Raw genomic sequence first — 6,151 nt, 5'->3', positions numbered from 1 at the left:
GAGATGAAGTAGTTCAGTTCAATACCTGTCCGTTTTAACTCGGTAGGTGCTGGCAGTGGTGTGTGGAGTGGGACTCATTGCCAGGCAGTGTGACTCGTTTTGAAACTTTAATAGGATTTCAAAACACAAAGCTGACAAGGAGATCTAATCTTTCAGCCAAGCTCTGACTTGGAGATCAGGAGGAAACTATTTTTTTTTTTTCTGGGGCTTTACTATATGGTTTCTTCAGCTGAAATGTCTGATGCTGACCATGAACACTAGACTGCTGTTTGGAGTCAGTCTAGCTGTCTTTGTCATGAATTACAGATAGCATGCAGTGCCATAAAGACTGAGAAAATATTTTTGCACTTTTTGCACATTTTATCTGAATTCTTTTGAACAATAAAAAAAAGCAGTTAAGGAAACATATTAGTCCTATTTAGATTATTTAAATGGCCACGCTTTCTCCAGAGAGTTAAAATTGTGCATCAAAAAATCCTAAAGGCTATGTTAAATCAATTGCAAACACAGAGAAAATTGACTTTTAATATTATAAAAACAAAAAGTCCTATAACTCCTCCCAAAGTCCCTTGATATGTCTTTGATGAATCCATCTGAGAAAAGAGCTGAAAATTTATTTTCAAAAGCATAATGTGCTTGCTTTTTTTTTTTTTTTTTTTTTTTTAATGTCTCTGAGAAAAGCAACTTCTGGATTATCTCAAATGCACTAGCAACAGTCTTTCAGATGAAGAAACCTATGTGGAATATGTGAAAAGGTAAGCAAAACCTGTGTGGCGAATCTTATGAGAAGTGTAAGAAAATGAAATTCTGCTGCTTTGGTGACAACATGGATGTTTACATTTTAAATCTAAGGCTGGCTGCACTACTTTTAATAAATTCAGCCTCCTTTTTTTTTCCTCTCCTCCTGAAAATGCTTCACAAATTGTGGTATTTATGCCTTCATTCATTATTTGTAATTGTGCTGGGAATCATTTGTCTAAAAACCTGCAGCTGTTAGATTTGCTATAAATCAAACACAGTGTCTGTTGTTTTTTTTTCCGCCCGGTCACCTGAGTTATGTGGTGCTATTCCTCTTCTTTAGTTGGATGAAAAATTTTATAAACTGGTGACTAACTAACTGTAAGCTCCAGATAAATTCTCGTGTTTGAGGTACAAATGGACATAGATCAGAAGAATAGATACTGGGCAGCTGTACAGGTGCAGTAGTCTCTTTGTGTCTGTTGAATAAAATGGGAGTGAGAGTTGACTAATGCATTTATACAGACATGATTTTATGTTAAGAATCCATTACCTATATGGAGAGCTTCTTGCAACAAGAAGCCTTTTCTGGTCTCTAATAGTTTCATCAGACATGTATGTAGAGTTCTATACAGTATGCATTGCCGGATAACTATATGCCTACTCTAGAAATCCTCCGAAGTGAGGAACAGAGGAAGCCCAGACTGTGTTGCTCAGAGCCCAGCAAAGCAATGCTGTTGCCCTGCCTCACCGGGAGCCGGAGGGTGGAGCGGCAGTCCCACGGCAGCAGTGTGCTTTCTCGAGACCTCAGGCCAACTTGTTCTTGTAGGCTTATCTGTATCCTGAGTCTGACTGGAGCCATGACTTAAAACTGAGTTAGGCAAGCTAGTGTAATGTGCACAGTCTTGGAAAAAACACTGCTGTGAAATATCTCTCTTGCAATATCTTGGCATTATCAGTCCTTAGCCAAAAATCAAATGGATTGTGTTCAAGTCTAATAATGGGCAAGAAGGGCTGGTAATCTTAATTCAGTTTGGATATCCCAGAGGTATATGCATCCATCTTTGTAAATCAGTGTTTTGCCTGGGAGATGTCCTGTAAGATACCCACTCCTCCTGCAGGAGTTCAGGGAAGCTTACGTGAGAGTATCTGTGCTCACTGAAGCATCTCCTGGCAGATACAACAGTGCTCACAGAGATTCTGTGAACTCAGTGCAGTTAAGAGGAAGATGATCTCAATGGTGAACTCAGTGGATTGGGCTATAGTATAGCGATATAGGTACCTAAACTCCCTACCTTTTTCTGCTATGGACATTATCTGTGTCTTTTAGCAAGTTGCTCAATCTCCCTACCTGCAGATTGGGTGCATTAGTGTTTATGTTCTTGGCAGGGGGGTTGTGAAGAAGCAGCTCACCAAAACCCAAGCAAAGCCTTTGAGACAATGAGAATGTGGAGATGGTACAGCCTGCAGCCAAGAAGCAGCAGTGGGATGTAGGACTTTCATTCTGAGTCGTTTTGTAATCATGGGAATGTTGACCTGTAGAATGAGAGTAGCTTTTTCTTCTTGTGACCTGGGATTCATGTCATTCTCAAGTTCACATCAGGTGTCTTGACAGAAAGGGTGAAATTATACCTTTGATTTTGGGGAAAGCTATATAATGTTTTCCTCTTTTTTAGATTTATCAGTATTTATCTACATGCACACAATGTACTATATTGTGCTTACATATAGAAGATCCTTCAACATCCTGTTGGTGCAATGGAGTGCTGGTCTTGAGATACACTGGACTTTTGTAGCTAGTGGTGCAGTAAGCTCTGAAACTGCTGACCAGGCAGTAGTTTGCAAGGTGCTCAGGAGGCTACAGGCTTTGGTTCTACAGTGGTAACGTGGTGCACAGAGAGCTGGGGCCACAGGACACCCCAGTGGCTGCACAGCCTCCTCCATCATGCTCTACCACAACCTGGGCAATGCTGGTGTCTTGTTTGGCAGTTAGCCTCAGAGGAGAAAGCCCTGTACGTCTGCATGGAGCAGCAGCAAATTCTGGCACAAGAAGCACAGCGGAAACTCATACCCATACCTCTGAAGACACAGAGAGATGCTCTGATGGCTGTGTTATTTTACATCATCTGGTTTGTATTCTTTATGTGGCATACAAATGACGAGTCAGGAGAACAGGTTTCTCATGGGGGTTGAAGACCTATGAAGGGACTTGAAATACCATGCTTTTGTGCTTGCACGCAGGCACAAATCCTGGAGTTGCCTCAGACCGAGCAGGATTTGTGCAAGTGGAGCTGTGTAGGCCTGGTGGAAGGCACATCCCTCAGCTGGAAGTTGCTAAGCACTGAGTGGTTCTGAGACACAGCAATGTAATGTAAGCTGGATAATACAATAATTTGAATTTGACAGAGTGCAGATGAAAATGGAGAGGAAATTAGAAAAATCATATAATCCTTTCCCCATACAAATCTTGATTCAAGGTAGGTTTGGTGTAGCCCCTCTAGCCAACTTCACCTAATGGTTCCTGGACAGCCCTGCACTTCCAAATCATGTAATGTTGTAGTAACTGTCCACTATTTCAAGTCACAGAAATAATATAAAACTACCTCTATCTTTGAACAGGAGTCCCTTGAAAAGCCAGGGAATCATGGCTACTATTAATTATCTCAGAGTCAAACTATGCTAGGCAAAACTTCAGTATAAATGGCAGACAGCAAGTCTGATGTTATACTGCAACATTACCTCAGAATAATATCTACAAACCAAGAACAAAAACCGTGTGCAAACTCTAATCTCGTTGAAACAGCCTGCAGAGTGCATGTATAAATCAAGGGTTAAGCAGGAATGTGTTTTTCTGAAGAAAGTAAAGGCACTTTCAGTGTTTAATTAACAGAATGCTAATTGGGTAAATGAGGGAGAATTAAAAGGAAAACAGAGTGTCTGTAAGAGATTGGTGGCGAAACTGTTAGAGCTGAATATTTGACCTCTGAATAGAAATTGTAAGTCAAGAGCAAACCCTAAATTTGAGAGTCATAATGAACACAAAGATGTCCAGAAAAATCTAGATTCCTGAGCATGAACATGCTCCGACAAAAAGGGGCTATTTTAGCCAAGAATATGTGAATGCTTTGTATGGACTGACCTCCTTGCACTGACTACAGTTTTATACCTCAGGACCTTGTGAACAATAGTGTTTTTTTCTCCATGTGGCTCTGATGCATCAGAGCTGAGAGCAGGGAGGAAAAGAAAGTCAAAGAATAAGTTTTTGCTCATGGGCAGTCATATTAGAAGATGTTTGGAAGTGCTTTATTCGTAAGAAACGGGACCATGCATTTCACCATGGTTACCAGGAGCGTAATTTAAAAGCGTGCAGCCCTTGGGCACCGCAGCCGGGGGTGTGATAAGTCTTAGAGTCCAGCCTACAGAGAAGAGAAAAGCAGAAATCTCCAAGTCCGCATTCCTATTTGGCTCACTGCTCAGGAGGTGATACTCTTTGGTGCCCACTGTTAGGGCAGCGATGAAGCCGCTTCAGCACCTCACGGCAGCACGGGGGGCTCTGAGCCAGCACTGTGTGTGCGAGCTGGTTTGAGCAAGCCCCACTTGGCATTGGTAGTGCTGGCCTGGGGGAGAGGTTTCGCAGACTCAGACGTCTGCAGCCCTGTATCGACAACCCTTGCTCAATGGCCATAAAACCCAGAAGACCACGTTCGTTTTTGTAACTGTGCAGAGAGAAACCGCTTGAGGCAGTCAAAGCAGCAGCCAAGCAAGAGAAAAACAAAGTCAGTGTTACAAGAGGTCTTCCAAAACACTTGCAAAGGTAAATAAGCAGTAAATGATTCCACTCATGTGCAAAACTCATTTAGGTTATAGCTGGAAACAAGGCTCTGTGAAGCACTTCATTCAGTCTCCTCTTTTATATGTACGTCTTTTTAAGGACTGAAAAGAGGCAAACTGGTAAACCCTGAACATAGGTTCTCTGGCTCTTTAGAAGAGGAAAATAAACCATACATCATAACAGTCCTTCATCTTAAGATATTGACAGCAAGCTTGAGGTGTGTTTATAGTAGTGTTCTGTGTCTGATATATACATATATATATAAAAGAACATAGATATCTTCTTTAAAAATACATTATTCAAAATTAATCTCTCAGCCTATAATTTAGTTTTGGACTGCATATATTTTATTTCTTGGTGTATGCCAGACACTTCTCTGGCATGCTCTGATTCAGTGGGCCTCCAGCATCAGTGCTGAGAAACTTCAGGACTGAGCCAATGCCTCTGAAATCAATCGGTTTTATTCCATTGGCCTAGGGTGGCCCTGGCAGCAACATGTTCATTGTGAAGGCCAGCAGGCTGAGAAGCACTGGGCTGTAGCCCACATTTAACCATCTGAGCTTCATTGCTTCAGCCAGTCCCATGACAAAATCAGGATGTATTGTTTTGTGCAATAATACATGGTTTCTTCCCATACTACTCGTGACAGCATTTTTTTTTCCCCTTGTGTCAAAGTCATGACTCTTGGCCTAAAAAAATTGAGCGTATTTCTCAAGCTAGAATGAGTGGTCAGAGCTGATTAATTGCTTTGGCATCTAGCACATTTGACAAGTCTCAGGATCCTGGATTCATGCATTGTTTTGTCAGAGACTGAAATTGATGTTTAGCATGTTATTGACCAAATTTTCTCTGATGTGAGTTGGGACAACTTAATGTTACTATACCACATAGAAGCTTTGAGGACATGAATAAATACCAGATTTTGCACAAGAAAATTAAACAGGGTGTGAAATCTTGTTGGTGCTTGTCAGTGACTAATTGTATGTTGGATTTGGGTATGATTGATTGGGTGGATTGTGCATCTGTGCATATCTTGAAAATTAATCTTAAGTTTTATTCCAGAGCATGTGATTTTATTTTTTTTTTCAATAAAATGGATCAAGGGATTTAATTTTTTGAGGTGAATTAGGGTTCTGAGTTGGTTGGGTTGGCATATCACTGTTTCACTTCAGAGATTACTATGATTTTCTTCAGTTGCAGAGGAAAAAAAAATAACCCCCAAGACAACCGAAGTCAAATACTTTTGTATGTCTTTTAGATGTTGCATGATGATATTTTAAGAAGGTATACAACCAGCCAGTTGTAATTAGAAAACCAGCATTTAACTGAATCAGATAACATGCTTGGTTACTGTGTCCTGCAGCTGCAGATGCTGGTAGGGTGTTTGCACCTGCAGAGAGCTGTGTTTTCAGACTGTGTGCCAGCATAGCATCTGAATGCTTCTTCAATGGGGCTTGTCTACCCTTAGGATGAAAGATATCTAAGCTGGCCGTGGCTGCGCCCCAGCTGGCTCTGTTTGTGTGTCATACCGTGCCACAGTAAAGAAGATTCCCCAAAATCCTGTGAGCCATTGCGCAGAAT

Source organism: Athene cunicularia (assembly GCF_003259725.1).
Source record: "Athene cunicularia isolate RWA chromosome 1 unlocalized genomic scaffold, athCun1 chr1_part1, whole genome shotgun sequence".
NCBI classification, from domain to species: domain Eukaryota; kingdom Metazoa; phylum Chordata; class Aves; order Strigiformes; family Strigidae; genus Athene; species Athene cunicularia.
The sequence above is the reverse complement of the archived record's forward strand: the minus strand, read 5'-3'. Positions refer to the sequence as shown.